At 43.7% G+C, this 15561-nt stretch overlaps 1 protein-coding gene across 6 annotated transcripts in view; it reads left to right on the top strand.

The window, feature by feature from the left end:
- The first annotated feature begins 410 nt into the window (after positions 1–410).
- LOC126183210 (ephrin type-B receptor 1-B) overlaps positions 411–15561 on the top strand; it is a 363595-nt gene continuing 348444 nt past the window's right edge. For all 6 annotated transcript variants that reach the window (XM_049924992.1, XM_049924990.1, XM_049924988.1 and 3 more), the window contains exon 1: positions 411–841. The gene's annotated coding sequence lies outside the window, so the exon portion shown is untranslated. The remainder of the gene's footprint in view (positions 842–15561) is intronic.

The following is a 15561-nucleotide window of genomic DNA, read 5'->3' as shown; positions in this document are numbered from 1 at the left end:
CACCAAATTACAAGCGGTGCAGAGGAACGAATTTGAAATGTCAAATAATAAAACTCTCTTTACTCTTTTCTCCAAAAACATATTTGAAAATGATAATGATGTTGTCAACACTAATGTCTGATACTGAAAGTGAAGTAAAAAGCAAGAAGTCGCTTAAGAAAATACTTGTGTGTTGCGTGTGCGGACTAACAGCTGGCAGAATTTTGATGAGAATTGTTGAAACTGGAGGGTAGAAAGGCTGAAAGTCGTTCGGTATTTCTCAAACAGATTAACTTTTATTGTTTTACAGAAGTAGAACACGTGTAAACAAATTTCTGTAGTACAGCATTTTTTTCTATATCGAAAAAATTCAGAGTAGTGAACATCTTTGCTGTCAGGTGTCTAAGATCTCAGTAATAACAAGATGGCGGAGTCAGTGTGCGGTGAGGAACAGTCAACACTCCTTGTAATGTAAAAATGATCTGCTCTGCGGAGTCAGAACTGTAAATTTTGTGTAGGAATTAAACAACATTGCTTCTTTATTTCAACTACGTGATTTATAATGCATGGAAGTGGGTGATTCGATCGAATGGCGTCAAGTCAATAACTTTTTTTATTTTTATTTTTTTTAACACAGACAACATGTTTTAGCATCGTATTATGTATCAGGAGTTATCAATATACACGTAAGATATTGATAAGTGTAGCGAAAGAAAGCTTTGTGGTTCGAGTTCCTTCGTATTTCTGAATGTGCACTTCGTTCACGAATATGAAAATAAAAGGAGGTTAAGTGTCAACTTTTGTGAAAGGCATATACTACACAGCGTCAGCCCAAGTTTGGAAGGACAGGACGATATCTCAAGTAAGTACAGCTATGAATTCCAGAACGATTACAGACAAATATTAATTTAACGAATAAACTAACGTGCAAATGGAATTTTAGACATTAAGTACAAAACTAATTATGTGATTGTTTCGGAGAATGTTTCTAATTTTACCTAGATTTTTAATAGGAGCGGTGTTAGCAAGAACTTTATCCTACTTATTCTTTCATTACCATGAGTATTTTTTCTAAAACTGCTTGCTATTCAGAGTGACATTTATTCTTGCTGCGCGTATTGTTGGAAATAGTTGGGAGGCCCAACACAACGTGAGCAAGGAGGAATTTCGCCGCTTCTGCTATTTAAACGATGTGTTCGTTTTTTTCTGATAAGTCCTAATAGATTTTGTACATATTTTAGTACGGTGTAACATATTTTCAAGCAAGGTACTGACCTAAAGATGTCTTAAATGAAGGTTTCAAGACAGATTGCTGGCACATACGTGAAAAGAAATGTGTTTTTGACATGTATAGACTATCAATTTTCCGAATTTGTATTTTGCTGTATGACTTATTGATATGAACTGAACAACTTTTAGTTGAAGGAACGTTTCCAGACCGCATGTAACCGGCGCACTTATTTTTTTATTGTGCTATGGTATGTAAGGCAGCAAACACTGTTTACCAGGACAGCAGCTACACAGAAAGAGCGCGCGTATTTTTTTGAGACCGTATTAGTTTGTGATAACTTAGTTCTTCTAGAAGTATGACAAACTTATGTTTGGTGTTTTCGTTCTGTAGTAGTTTGTAATTGCTAATCAGAGCCAGTGTTGTTGTATTGAAAGATGTATATTGCAAGTTCAAGAGACAGGAGAGATTGTCGCTGTTCATTTATTGAAGTCCGCGAACATTTATCACCGATTGTGTTCGTTATACTAGTTTATCACAGAATCATTTGTGGGTAATCTCTTCCGTTGACGTGGGCGTTTAGGGTAATTTCTAAGGTCATAGTTTCGCGAAGTTTAGAGTACCAATATTTGAGACATTGTTGCAGTTTGGATCTGCTATATGCGAATTTTTGTATGTAGCAGCCATAAGGATTCATAGACTAAGTTATTTTGAAGTTGAAGGCCCTAAAAAGTTTTCTTGTGTGTGTATTGCTCCATACAATACCCAGATTTCAAGGGTATGAAATCGACGAATATTCTGTTCCTGCGGCTAAGCCACCAGGTTATGCTAATTATGCCGGTGCCTTATTGCCAGTTGAAGTTCTCAGTGCCTTAATTTCAAGTCTATGTCCTTAAATCCTACTACCGGGAATGAATGCGTGTAAATGGATTCTTTACTGGTGTAAGCTATATAGCCTTTTATATTCTGTTGCAACTTCTCTAATTTGTGGGAGAGGGGGGCAATGTTTTTGTATTTCATGTTACTTTGGATTTCCATAGAAGAGCTTATCAACGAGTGCTCGATTGGACGACTGCTTGCGACTTTCACAGGGCCTGGTCAAGCGACTTTCCCAGGAAGCGGCCCGGCTTGGGTGGTCCTTTCCAACTCGGTCGGTAGGTAGGCACCTTCTCACATTCTGTCGAACCAGCGGAGACCAAGTTGCCTATGGAATTATTCGCAATCGTTCCCTAATTTGGATGTGATTATTCATTCCATCCTTTGTATGACTGCCTTTATCACTTAACGGCATCGGTAATTCCTGTTGCATTTATACATGTTGTGTTACTGAGTAGTGAATTTGTTACGGTTTTCTGTCCCATAGCGTTGTTCGTCGCAAAAATTAAAGTATACTTAAGTAATGTGATCTGTTGACGACTGATTTCCTACACATCATTTGTTGGCCATACGTAATTTGATCGTGTAAGTGAATATTTCTTGATCGACTTTAAAATTTAGTATATTTTTTACCCATACTTCTCAGTTTTTGTTAATGTACATCTCTCTGGGTGGCACTGATTAGGCGACAGTATCGCAGCATATATAATCGTGGTTCAAATAAACTTTCTGTAAAGAACTTAACATTTTGTGTAGGCATATCTAGACAGCTTTGATGAACGTCAGAATTGTATCATGTAATACACAGCTGTATCATATTTTTATTGAAAACTGTCATCAGTCTAACCACCCACAATCACAAAAAGTGTAACTATGCGTTACACAGTTGCTTAAACGTGAAGAATGTTTACATGACGCGACTGTTACACGTGTTCAGCTGTATTAAGAAGGGAACCTTTTAAGTGTGTCCTTGGGTATTGCTGCTGTGCAATGCATAGTAGAATACCGTCTTGGTGACCCGAGTCATGACCTAAATCAATCATCTTTAATAAAAATGTAGATGTGTATATTATGCTATGCAATTTTTGACCAGTATATTAGTTCTTAGATGTGACATGGAGGTGTGAAAAACTGGAATGTAAGTACAAAAAATATGCGTACTTTACACAAAAATCACTGCTAGAAAATGCTCGACTACTGAATTTTCTGTTGCCGAGTGATGATATCAGTGTAATTGTAGATGTTTTTAATTTGCGAACTGCCTAATTTATGCCCTCTGAAATGCAGTAAATTTTACTGCAAGAGAGACTAAAGACAAAAGTAAACATGAGCCAAGACGGTCCATGCCTTCATGAAAAAATGTTTGCGGTTGCCTACGGTGCTATGTCTCCTCAGGGCTCCAAAAGAATGAAAATCGGATAGGGAGAGATCGGTACATCTCGAGGACGTGTGAGGGCGACCCAGTGGAACTTCCGCAGCGTATTCTATACAGCTTCGGCAACATGTGGGCGGCTATTTACTTTTTTATATTACCTCGTGTACAACTTAAGGTGATTTACGGTGCTAGACGCACATCTAAAACCTATGTATCTCCTCGAAGGGTTAAGGGTACGTACTTCAAGGTTTGTAAGAAACGTAGTTGAAGTTTTTGAGACTTCTAGCGAAACATTTGGTGGACCTATTAACCTTTATGGTTTTTGATTCCTTGCGTGTTAATTTAAACAATTACGAAATTGTTGTAATTTACGTAGAATTTGGTAAATAATTGGCCGAGTTTCACTTTTAAGCACAGATTCTCCCGTTTTCATAATTTCTTGTTTTGTGATTGCTAAAATTTACCCTTTCCTAAATGTGTCAAACAGTTTCACCCACTATTTACAGGGAACAAATTCGTTCCCTGTCGTACCGTCTTTCCCACATCGTTAGGTTAGCTATAGAAAAAATTCTTAGATCTTTGATGACCAATACACTCCGCTGACAATTTACGCATGCACGTCATATCTGCCTGTTGGTTCTCCTGTTTCCGTTACTGACTTTCCTTTTAATGTTTTTTCATGATATATTGAAATATTTTTTTCGTACGGAACAAAGTGGCACAATGATTTAGATACTGGTCGCGCATTCGGGAGGATTGGTCCTTCAACTATTGCTATCCTGAATTCTGTTTTCGTTGGTTCCTTTGTGATTACCGAAATTTCTTGAACGTGCCACGGCGTTTCGTTCTCTACGTCTGTTTGGATGGCACGTTCAATACAGTTTTTTGCTGCCGCTAGACTTGAGGATGTGTGATCGTGTACTCTATTATTAATAAACTTGTTTTATTTCCTCTGAAATATTTTTTTTTGGTACATTTGGATACTGGAAAATGTTTCTCAACGGCTAATTATGCTTTTATCTCTCTTATTGGAGTCTACTCATTTGTTTTTGGGATTAGAATTTCAGAATCAGCTAACCCTGATGTGTTTAAATGGGTTAGTGGTTCTGTAATTTGAGTAATCTTGATATTCATTAGCAACATCCTGGTCAAGCTAACGTGATATCACACCCCTCTTAGAAAGATTATATTTAATTTTTAATTGCATTCAATTCTTTTAAGGACTTTTCCGTTTGGCTACACCTAGAATAATTTATTTTTACTCTTGTAAAATTCCACTAACCTGCCACCTCCATTGTAGTTTATAAAACTGCCCCGTATCACTATTTACTTTTTAATAGCGATTTTTAACGCACAAAAAATTTTATCAGAGGTAGAGAAGCGCGAAATTATATTCAAGAAGCATGAAAATGTGAGTGGTAGGGTTTACGAACGTTTTAATACACCCCCAGTTTCTTTTGTAGCATGCCCCTAATCGTTCATAATCTTCACTGTTCAGGAAGAGGAGGCAGAATATACCGCGGGAAAGTTACTCTTAGCGGTTGTCGATGGCTGTAATCTTTGTGCCATTTCTAGTCCTAATTTCGAGGAAGTAGTAAATTTTTAAGGTGCCGTTTTTGTTTACTGTAAACTTTAAGTACATATACTAGATTACAGAATTACACGATAATCTTACACGAGTTCTCTGGAACATACTGCAGCATATAAACGTAATTTCGTCAATAGTATGATTTCGCTTGCAACAGATTTGAAGCAGGGACTTAATTGTTTATGACTTTTTCAGTACATTGGGCCCAAAGTTGTTCATCCAATGTTTCTGCAGTTACAGCGTCGCAGGATTATCAGGCTACTACTGTTCTACTGTTGGCTACGGCGCGGGGAGGGGGGGGGGGGGGGAGCGCAGCTGTAGTATCAACCATGTTGTCAAAATGTCAGGAGGGGTGAGAGGGGGGACACCAACGCACTCTCCAGTATTCTAAACAAACGTCCATTGTTGGATATCAGAAGCAGAATAACGCAGAAAGATATTTTATGGTAAGGAAAGTAACACCCGTTGAAGCTTTTAAGGAAAAACTGAACTATGGAGGCAGGAGCATACAGGCAAAAATGGAAGTGACTGGATTCCTTTGGGATATTTAGAATCTTACACCAATATAATGAGTGTAGTTAAAATAGGAATGGTCACAGAATTGCTGGCTGATCATAACTTCCAACTGCTTCAATAAATCTTTCAGTGTCACAGTTGGAAGAGGGAAGCAGTGGAAGAACGAATCACGTCACCGTCCAGTAGACAGTCTGGTTTACTGATGGGTCGGAAACAGATGAAGGCGCTGGGGCTGGTGTGTAAGAGGTATAGCCCAGACTAAGGAAGGCACTCTGTAGGGAAGTTGGCAACAGTATTCCAGGCGGAAATGTGTCAGCAGAGTGTGCGCAGAGGAGAATCTGCGTAGGTGCCACAAGGATCGTAGCATCTGCATTTATTCAGACAGCCAAGTATCTCTGAAATCTTTATCAGCCCCTGCAGTGAGATAAAATATCGTTGCAGAATGCCGTCAAGCCATTGGGAGACTAGGATAAACCTGCTGTGGGTCCCTGGTCTTTCAGGTATCAGTGGCAATGAACAAACTGATAGACTGGCCAGGACAAGCGCGAGGACTTGATTTATTGGATCAGTACCTGTCCTAACCATCACTAAGGCGACTGTTCAAAATAAACTACGTAGCGAGTTCAGCAGACAGCACATAAAATATTGCACTATTATCCAAAAACAAAACGTGGCAAGCTAATGATGCCGAAGCCATGTTTCAACAGAAGTTCTGTAATCCTGAACTTGGACAGGAAACACATGGTAGGTCTCATGACTGGCCATACCTACACAGAATAGGTATAGAGGAAGAAGCCCCAAAGTGCAGACTGTGTGGTTGTACGGATGAAACCGCACCACATTTAATCGAAGCGTTGGAGATAAAAGAGAATATTCGACTCCTTAGAGCCTGAAGAACTAACAGTGGTTTAAGACCACCGTGTTTGTTTCCCTGCATTAAATCAAAGGGACGAGGGGACGAGCAATTTTTGCGTCTGTCAGTAATTAGCGTGAGAGCGCTATAGTGGGAGGCAGGTGACCGTTATTGTGTTCTATATTTTGAATTATTTTTTATTACCTGTACTTTTGCCATTTAAGACGTATGACCGATAAAGGTGTAGATCCCATACATACTGTAATGTTAATTAAACATCGTGTTTGTCTCAGTTTTTGTTGGTAGACTATCAACTACCCACTAACTATCGTTTCGAAGAGGTAAAGTTTTGTCGTGTCACATGAGAATGATAGCTCAAGGAATTTGCACGTTGTGAGGTGTGGTCCCAGTAGCGGCTTTCGCCTGCAGGGGGTGGGGGAGGTTGTCGAGGAACTTTTAACATTGATCAGCGATGTCCATACACTAAGGACAAGCGAGTAATTTATGAATGTTAGGACGAGTGCTGCATGGCGGGCGAAGTGGCAGTTGCAGGCGATGTAGGTGTAGCGAAATGGCGACAGGTTTTGTTGCATGCCTCCTTTATTACACGGTTGACTGCGCGCTCCACGGTGCTGGCGAAAACCGTAGCCACAAGGCACAGGCTGCCGGCCTGTGACGTCACCAGTCCCTTGAAGCTGCCAGTATTCTGCGAAGGGCAGAACTTCAGCAGCAGTGCAGTAGCTACATTTTAGATGTTCGTACAAGATTCAGTCCTTTGTTACTTTGCCAGGTTTCACACTCATTTTTAGGAGAAAAGGAGCAGTCGGCCGTTATGATTTAGACTCCCAGTTTTCCTTATTGGTCCAGCAAGATGTTCGAATTGTTCTGTCGGCGAGGATACACGTCATTCGTCTATCCTGAGTTAATGCACTATTTCCATTAACTAATTTGTCGACAGCGTGTCGAATGGTTAAAAAATCCTCTCACATCGTGATTTTGCTGTTTCTGGTCTTCCCTCACTACCACACATGCCAAAAACTGCCCAGCAGTCATGTACGGCTAAGAAACCTACAGTGTGACTAAACGAGGAAAGGAAAAACTTACCATATTTGAAAGACGAGCAATGGGGATTGGAGGAGGAGGAACAGGAATAAGGAACAAATCTACCTCTTGGTGAAACAACCAACAATACTACAGAAGACGAAGAGCAAAAGCATCCAGAGCGCAGTCCAAGTAGCCCGTATGCCAGAAGAAAGACAGGTGTAGAAAGCACTTGAAGGGAAACCAAACACCAGATGTCCCATACGACAAAGAAGGCAACACTGGGTGGGCGACCTGGCAGCCTTGGTGATTGAAGACACCTGAAGGAACAGAGTACGAAACGAAGAGATGGAGGCAGTTCGTGGTAGCAGCACGTGATCTGCAGAGCCTGTGGCCACTTGATACGTATGTATGAAACTGATAAAGCTGCTCTATGCGTTGGTACTATTGGGAAAATTACTTATTACTAATATTCTGTTCGTTCCATAAACTTAAATACCAGTGATGACATGGCAGGCATACCGCTTAAAGCACAAAATTCGTTGGGAGGAGGGGGGGGGGGGGCGGCGGCAAGAGGATAACTTATTAAGAATTATGTTGCCGCTGATATGGCAGTTGTTTTTCGGCACAACGAATACGAGCAAGTATCACGGAATCGGCGAAGCTCCCCTGAACTCAGATGTATCACGATTGGATTAACGACAGTTTGGCGTCCATGTATCTAAGAGCGGCGACGTTTTAGGCTTATCCAAAGCGTAAAAATTAGGCCCAGCTGACAACGGAGGACAACGATGCGAATGTACAAAACCTTTGGAATACAATATCAAATGGTTCAAATGGCTCTGAGCGCTATGGGACTCAACTGCTGTGGTCATAAGTCCCCTAGAACTTAGAACTACGTAAACCTAACTAACCTAAGGACAACACACAACACCCAGCCATCACGAGGCAGAGAAAATCCCTGACCCCGCCGGGAATCGAACCCGGGCGTGGGAAGCGAGAACGCTACCGCACGACCAATACAATATCTTAAATTATTAAGAGGACTTTGCAACAGGCGGCTTTGGAAGTATTCCCTTGGTATTCAATATCGGCAATGGCGATTGCAGTGACGTAAATGAATTATCTGGACAAATGAATCATTCTTAACGCTATATTCGTTCTTATTCGTGCACAAATGCCGATTAAACTAATACCATGGAGTCCAGGCCGTTCAGTTGGGCTACCCTGGAGAGCCTGCGGTACGAAGAAAGCTTTGAACTACCTCAACATTGAGGACCACTTGCATCCCTTAATGGCTGATTTATTCTGCACTGGACATGGCATTTAATAAAATATCGTTTTTTTACAATGGAGTATAGAAAATCCGCAGATGCTAGCAGTTGTTTTTAGCAACAGCTATTGCCTCTGCCACAAAACAGGAATCATCTTTTTGTTGTCAGAGGAGAGTAGTGATTTTGCTTAGTGTCGTGGAAAGGATATCACATCGCTGCCGATGTGTGTGTCTATGATTTAAGGAATACTCCATGGATGTGAGAGTTATTGGGTGGCTGACCATTGTGTTTATTTAGTACATCTGGTATGCCATTGGACGAGAGGCATTCGCCATGGACACAGTTCCAGTTAATCTCCGAGCTGTTGGTTGTTTGTGCAGTTATTGGGCAGAATGGCTTGCCAAAGCTTCCCGTATCGCGCTGAGTCCGTATCCTTAAACAGTCGCTGCATCTTTAGGATGAAATGGGGCTCTACATGCTACTACGTACGGACTTAAAGTCTGTTACAAATGACGTCCTACGCTAAGACCATTGCGCAACGAGAGCGGCGTATTGTCAGAAGAACGTACATGTTCTGGGTTTCCTGCAGAGAGAGTTCTGCTGCAATGTGGACAACAGGTGCATCAGTGTGCGAGTGAAAATCCGCGGCAACTGGAACCTTACTCCAAAGTTTAAATACACGGGACAGTAAGATTTCTGTGGGCAAAACATCAAAATTTTACACAAATTCTACGTAACATTTTGGCGGTAAATGGACCAAATCCAAGATCGCGTTCCTCGATGGTGAAATAATGCAACAATTTCACCAAGGGCGTACAGACGTATGTGATGCTGATCGGGATGGAAGACCAGCAACATCAACCACAAACGGCACTGTCCAAGCAGTCCCATTCAGAAAGCTTAAAGACCATCCGGGGGGGGGGGGGGGAGGATTTTCCAGATGAGGACGTTCGCACAGCGGTTCTGTGATGGCACCAGTACCAAAGAGCGGATTTGATTTCTATCGACAAGGAACTGCGATACTTTGAAATTGTATTAAAAATGTGATGTATGTGTCACTTTGAAATGTAAAGGTTAATTGGCATTCTATAGTAATGACTAATTTACATTTGGAAGCCCCACGTTGGTGAGTATTGCTAATTCAGTTGCTCATTTGTTTTGCACTTTTTGAAGCTAAATTTTCTAGAAGCCTAGCTTCTGAGGAAACTGTCTTGTAATGTTTGCAGAGCTTCTGTAACTCCGTTCTGTGAGTAAATATTTTTTGTGAAACACGCAGTTCTTCTACGAACACCTGGCAGGTAGTGCAACCTTTCGTAGTTGCGTTACACTACGTCAGAATGTGCGATTGAATTTGACTTTCATCCTAATATCGTTTCCAATAGTTAATACTATCCCTTTCGCTGCTGAGTGCGCTAGACGGTGTGCGCGTCTGTGCGCGGTGCGGTCGGGCCGCTCTACGCAGCAGTGCCAGCCGTGCTGGGTATGATATGGCGCTGCACACTGTAGCGGCTGTTGCATCTATTCTCATCAATAAGTGTTTTAAGTGTACTATGAATTTTCTTTATTGCTGAAGTTCCTAAAACGACATAACATAAAAAACAAGCACATTTCGGGAACTTGTGTGTGGTACCTCTCAAAACAAGGCACAACACAGTCCCACATAGCATTGTTTACAACAATAATGCAATTCCTTTTTTTTTTATAGCAGACGATTCATCTCTTTACAGATCCATGTTTTACTTATGATTCAGTAGTGCTTGGAAAGTGTCTTTCTCTAAGCCGCAATGGGTAGTTCTCGTCTGATCATCAACCTCCTGATGCTTTCATTCTTGGTGGCATCTATTAATCTCATGAATGAGGCTGAATAAAATTCGGTTGGTTTGTTGGTTGTTGGGAGGGGTGGGGGGTGTTCAAGGGACCAAGCAAGGTCATCAGTACCTCAATCCGAAAGTGGTGCATCTGGAAGTAGAGGCGTCCGCTAAGAACATTTTCTGATGTAGTCCCAAGATTCATAAGAGTAATGGCAATGGACATCTTTTGTCCTGTCAGTAATAAAAAGCAAGATTAAGGAAATGTCAGCAGGTGGGTGTGTCTGGGGCTTCGCAAACGGCAGGAAATGTCCCACCCACAACTGTCCCATCACTTATCCGTTACAGTCAAGGGCACCCACTATCCAACAAAATGCAACATTCAGAATAGAAAATTGGATGTAGCAGAAAGGAGGCAAACCGAATCTAAAAGCAATTAAAACCGAGTAAAAGAAGTATGAAAGAGTAGCCTGGTCAAGGACGTAGGGTCAGGGACCTAACCAGACCTAGCATACAGTGGGGGATGTCCCATCCTGCCCCTGCTGTGGAGGTAGCTTAAAACGTTCTAAGAAGAAAAACCACTTTCACAGAGAATCTGAGAACCAGGTCGACTATCTGTGAATCATCTGCCAGTATTAGAGGCAATGTGTCCAGAAGTCTATAAACAGCGTGGAGAGCCAGAAAGAGGGGCATTCCATCAATGTATGAGCTACGTCTACAACAGTGATGTGGGGTAACTCATTACACAAAAGAAACCCATGGGTTAATCGGGTATGGCCAATGCTGGGACGACAAGACAGTGGATTCCTTCCAGAAGAAGCAGAAGGGAGAGCACCATGCTGCAATAGTCTCCATTCTGTAGAATTTATTAGATTTGGAAGCAGCCAACCAGGTGTCGTGCCATTTCCAAGCAAGCAGAGGCTTCACATGTACCCGCAAATTGGCACCTGGGATCAGAAAAGTGAACGGGGAGTGACTAAGTGCTCATGTAGCCCTATGGTTGGCCAGTTCATTCCTCACGATACCCACATGAGAGAAAGGAGGCAAAAAAAAAAAAATGGGACTGGCTACAACTTCCAGGTGCTGTGTATTTACTTAGAGTTCTGAGTCAGGATGGACTGTGGTATGACAGCAGAAATACATGCCCCACTTTTTTAAAAAATATTGGAAATCGTGTACCAATTGCAAAAGTCGCCGACGAACTGTGCAGGCAAGACCAGTGGCATCAGAGGTAACGAAACCATTAATGTTGACGAAGGAAAGGGCGACAACACAGACCCCTGTGGGATGATTTCTCTTGTCCCCTTGGGGAGCTTCGTGAAGTTGGTTGGTTGGTTTAAAAGAGGGGGAAAAGGGACCAAACTACGAGGTCATCGGTCCCTTGTTCCTAATAGAACAATGCCACAAGTGTGAAAATAAAACAGATGAGACATATAACACTAAATAGAAAGGCAAGACCACAAAAACGAAAGAAAGGCAAGGAACAAAAGAGGACAAGAAAACAACAGAGATGCAAGAAACAGAAGAGAGTAAAACAAGGAAGCAGATTACAGTGGCTGGCCAACCACGAAAATAGAAAGGAAAAGCCAGCCACCCTGCAACACATTAAAACCTCCACCCTAAAAGCACTAGTGTGGTGGACACAGAGGGACAAAGGACATGCACTAAAACTCAGATCGAATGATAAAACCCACCCTCATGAAACTAAAACCAAATCAGCCGATGAGGCGCTGTCTGCTAAAATCAATGATAACTAGTCCGGCAACTGAAGATGAAGTCGCAGGTCAGTCAAAGAAGGACAGAGCAGAAGAATATGGGCCACTGTCAACCGGGCGCCGCACCGACACTGAGGTGGGTCTTAACGGCACAAGAGGTAGCCATGGGTCGCCCAAGCATGGCCAATGCGGAGCCAGCAGAGAACCACGGAATACCCGCGACAGGCCCTTGTCGAGGACTTCCACACATTCGTGGTCCCCTTAATGGTTCTTTGTTGTGCGTACTGATATTTTGCCATTCCGTCTCCCAAAGTTGAAAAACCTTGCGGCATAATAACGAATGCAGGTCAACTGCAGGGATGCCTATCTCCAGAAGTGTATTGTGTGTAACCTGTTTGGCCAGCATGTCAGCAAATTCATTGCCTGGGATTTCGACGTGACCAGGAGTCCACACAAACACCACTAAACGACTGGACCATTCCAGGGCATAGATGGACTCCGGGATGGACGCTACCAAAGGATGACGAGGGTAGCACTGGTCGATGGTTTTCAGGCTGCTCGAGGAGTCAATACATAAAAGACTCCCCAGGGCACGAACGGAGATACTGAAGTGCACGAGAAATGGCCACCAGCTCTGCAGCAAATACATTGCAGCCATCGTGTAAGGAATGCTGTTCACTATGGCCGCCATGAACGTAGACAAAGCCTACGCGACCAGCAGCCATCGAACCTTCGGTGTAAACCACTTCAGAGCACCGGAACATGTCAAAAATCGAGAGGAAGTGACAGCGGAGAGCCACAGGGTTAAATGAGTCCTTAGGGTCACGTGACAGGTCCAGACGAAGCTGCGGCCGAGGCATGCACCGCAAGTAGAGGTGGTAAAGGGAAGGACTCCAGTTCGGGGAGGAGGGACTGCACGTGAACCGCTATCGTTAGCCCCGACCTCGGCCGCCGATGCAATAGATGGACTGTCGTGGGCGGGAAAAGTAGACCGTAATTCGGACGCTCAGGAAAACTACGAATGTGTGCTGCATAATTGGCGAGCAGTTGTGCACGTCTGGTCTGCAATGTAGGGACCCCAACCCCACCAGTACGCTTGTCACTGGACTCGTCCTGAAGACTCTTGTCGCTATTCTAACCCCAAAGTGGTGCACAGGGTCGAATAAACGCAACGCTGAGGGCGCTGCGGAACTATAAACCACACTCCCATAGTCAGTTCAGGATTGGACAAGGGCTCTGTAGAGCCGCAGCAGCATAGAGCGATCTGCACACCAATTAATGTTGCTCAGGCAACGGAGGGCATTGAGGTGATGCCAGAACTTCTGTTTAAGCTGACAAAGATGAGAAAGCCAAGTCAATCAGGCATAGAAAACCAGTCCTAAGAATCGATGTGTGTGTACTACAATGAGTGGATCGTCATGAAGGTAAAGTTCTGTGTCCAGATGAGTGGCACGACGCTGAAAGAAGTGCACGACACACGACTTTGTGGCTGAAAATGGGAAACCTTGGGCTAGAGCCCATGACTGCACCTTGTGGATGGCTCCCTGTAGGCGATACTCAGCAACACCAGGACTGGAGCAGCAGTACGAAATTCAGAAGTCGTCTGCATACATAGGTGAGACAGAGGCCCGACAGCTGTCGCTAGACCGTTAATGGCCACTAAAAATAGACACACACTCAGTACAGGGCCCTACGGTACTCCATTCTCCTGGATATGGATGGAACTACAGGAGGCACCAACTTGACACAAAGTACGGAGCGACTGGAAGTTTCGCGTAAAAATCGGGAGCAGGCCCCAGAGACCCCACTCATACTATGTGGTAGGGATATATTTTCGCCAGGTCGTATCGTAAGCTTTACGTAAGTCACAAACGGCGGCAACCAGATGTTGGCATCTGGAAAAAGGCTGTTCGGATGGCAGACTCAAGGGACATAAAATTATCAGTGGTATAGCGACCCTGGTGGAAGCCGACCTGACATGGAGCCAGTAGGCCACATGACTTCAGGACCCAAGCTAACCGCCAACATACCATACATTCCAGCAGCTTACAAAGAACGTTGTTGGGGCTGATGGGCCGATAGCTATCCACATCAAGTGGGTTTTTACCGGTTTTGAGCACTATAACGAGTGCTCTTCCCCCATTGCGATGTAGACACCACCGCACCAGATCCGGTTGAAGATGATGAGATGTCACTTTTAGTCAAATGAGAACTCCCATTCTGTAAATGGGGCATTAGAGTGTTCACTGTGGCGTGTAGTGAATGAGAGGACGTTCCCTTCCAGCTGCTATTTGAGGGTGCGAAAGGCTGGGGGTAATTCTCCGATGCAGGGGCTCGCGCAAAATGCTCGGCAATCGCGGTTGCGTCGGTAGATAACACTGGGAACACCTGTTGGGATCTGGTACCCGAAAAGATGTTTGATATTTGCCCAGACTTGGGAAGGTGACGTATGGCACCCAGTGGTCGAGATGTATCTCGCCCAACACTCCTGCTTCCGTCGTTTGATAAGCTGGCGAACGCTGCCACGGAGCCGTGTAACGGCTATGAGGTGCTGCAGGGAAGTGTGCCGCTTAAGCCCCTGTAGAGCTCGCTGATGCTCCGTAATTGCTTCAGCGACTTCCGGCGACCCGAAGGGGCTGCCATACGCCAGGGGCACCCTGAAGAGCGAGGGATCGCGTTTTCTGCCGCAGAAACAATTGTTATTTTCATCTGCTCAATCATCACATCGATGTTACCGTGTGGGGGAGATTCAGCGGTGACAGCAGAGGTGAAAGTTCCCCAGTATGTGTTGTTTAAAGCCCATCTGGGCAGGCGTCCGTGGGCCTGACGCTGGGGCAGTGACAGGAAGATTTTCAACCCAGGACAGCACATGACGACCACACAGGTCGTCATGTGCTGTCCTGGATTGAAAATTGATAAGTCAGTGGCCGAGTAACTACCACGAGCCACACTGAAATGTATGGTGGCACCAGTATTTAAGAGACAGAGGTCGAACTGAGACAATAAAGTTTCACGTCTGTGCCTCGGTCAGTAAGCATGGTACCAACCCCCAAGGGGCTATGGGCATTAAAATCTCCCAAAAGTAGGAAAGGTTTACGGAGTTGATCAATCAGTGCAGCTAATACATTCAGGGATACTGCACCATCTGGAGGAAGATATATATTGCACAAAGTTATTCCCTGCATCGTCATTCTGACAGCCACAGCTTCAAGAGGGGTTTGAAGGGGGGGGGGGGGACAGATTCATTACAGACCGAGTGTAGGACATAAACGCAAACTCCACCTGACACTCGATTCTAGTCGCTACAG

Source organism: Schistocerca cancellata, chromosome 4 (genome assembly GCF_023864275.1).
Source record: "Schistocerca cancellata isolate TAMUIC-IGC-003103 chromosome 4, iqSchCanc2.1, whole genome shotgun sequence".
Lineage (NCBI taxonomy): Eukaryota > Metazoa > Arthropoda > Insecta > Orthoptera > Acrididae > Schistocerca > Schistocerca cancellata.
The sequence above is the reverse complement of the archived record's forward strand: the minus strand, read 5'-3'. Positions and strand labels throughout refer to the sequence as shown.